This window comes from Sinocyclocheilus rhinocerous, unplaced genomic scaffold (assembly GCF_001515625.1).
Source record: "Sinocyclocheilus rhinocerous isolate Xijiao unplaced genomic scaffold, SAMN03320098_v1.1 scaffold3174, whole genome shotgun sequence".
NCBI lineage: Eukaryota > Metazoa > Chordata > Actinopteri > Cypriniformes > Cyprinidae > Sinocyclocheilus > Sinocyclocheilus rhinocerous.
This window is the reverse complement of record NW_015666612.1, coordinates 90936-92549: the sequence shown is the minus strand read 5'-3', so window position 1 is coordinate 92549 and position 1614 is coordinate 90936.

Sequence of the window (1614 nt, the reverse complement as noted above, 5' to 3'; positions counted from 1 at the left end):
TTTTTTTGTGTGTATATTTTCTGTTTTCATATTAATTTAAGTTTTAGCCATTTTATTGTTTTTGTCTTTTTTATTGGTTTCTAATTTTTTTAACACGTCTATACATTTTTATTTCAGGTTTAGTTATTTTAGTGCATCACGTTAAACTAAATGAAAATCAGAAATGTTGTCTTGGTATTTGGCTAAAATAAGGTTATCTTCGAATATTTTATTTAAAACAATGAAAGCTTTTTTACGTTTTTAGTTTATTTAACTAACATCAACTAAACATCACAGCTACAGTAACACTTCACGATAAATGTCTGCGAGACTTAAAAGCAGAAATATGAATCCTGAGTTTATGTTAAAGCATTTATGTTATTATAAAGCACACATCTGTATGATTTAGGTGGGACTGATGTTCTGTTTCCACTGTAAATGTTTCACTGCAACTGCAAAAATAACCTGGGAAACAAATCAAAATGATTTTCTATGCTAATCAACATTATGCAACGAATGGAATGTAAATAGTTTTGAACCTGAAGCATTCCTGTCACACCGACGCAGTGGGTGGAGATCATCTCGTTCCAGCTACTGACATCTAAACTGGTTCAGTGTGTTACGGTCGCTGTACAGTACCGTGATTAACCCAGATCACGTGATCAAGTGAAATCACTAATGCATGACCTCCAGTGACTTCACATGGACCCTACAACAATATGAGATGTGCAGGAAGCTAATGTGGAACAAATAGTTACATTTATTAAAGTTTATATTCATATAACTGCAGGCTGTTAACGGTTGCCAGGCAATGAATTAATCATAAACTACGCATTTAACACAATTTGATTCTTTGCACTTGATTGCACAAGAAAATGTATGAGTTTCTTGATTAATTCTAGTCCATTTTGTCCACTGCAGGAGACTCAGGCATGGATATAACAGAAGGGAGAGACTGAGAGAGCCGTATGAAGAGTCTCTGTGAGCTGATCTCAGGACAGTTTTACTGCAGTACTGTGACGTTCACATGACACTCACGAGAGCTGATGGACTGCCAGTCACTTGAAGCTTTCAGCACACCTTTTTATACTTTATTGATCAATGTATTAGACTTTGTTGTGTATGATATTAGACTTTCCGGAAAGATATTTATTTAACCAAGTTAGACTAGCATCATCAGGAGATTTAGTTGATGCAATACTTTATAATTGACCACTGTCCCATATCAATAAATTGTGAACAGTGAAAATGTCTAATTTTGTGCAATTTCTTTCGTTTATTTTATTTTTAGTTTTATCTGCCTGCCCAAATTGATATCTCCAGATCAAAACTTCTGCTCAAGGAGTCTACACAAACTTCCAATAACTTATTAAATAATTTATTCATTTTCTGCCCCCAATTTTGTCCCACATTTCAGATTAATCCGCCCCTAAATGACACTGTATAACAGTCACAGGCTGTCTATTCCTACTCAAGTTTTCAGTTTTGACCACAATAATAAAATGTATTTTATTCAAATTTAATTAAAGCTCAATAGAAGTTTAAAAAAAATAAAAACTGAAAACATAAAAATAAAAGCTAATTCAAAATAATAATAAAATCCACGCTTAAACAGCATGTTAATTAGACGGTTTC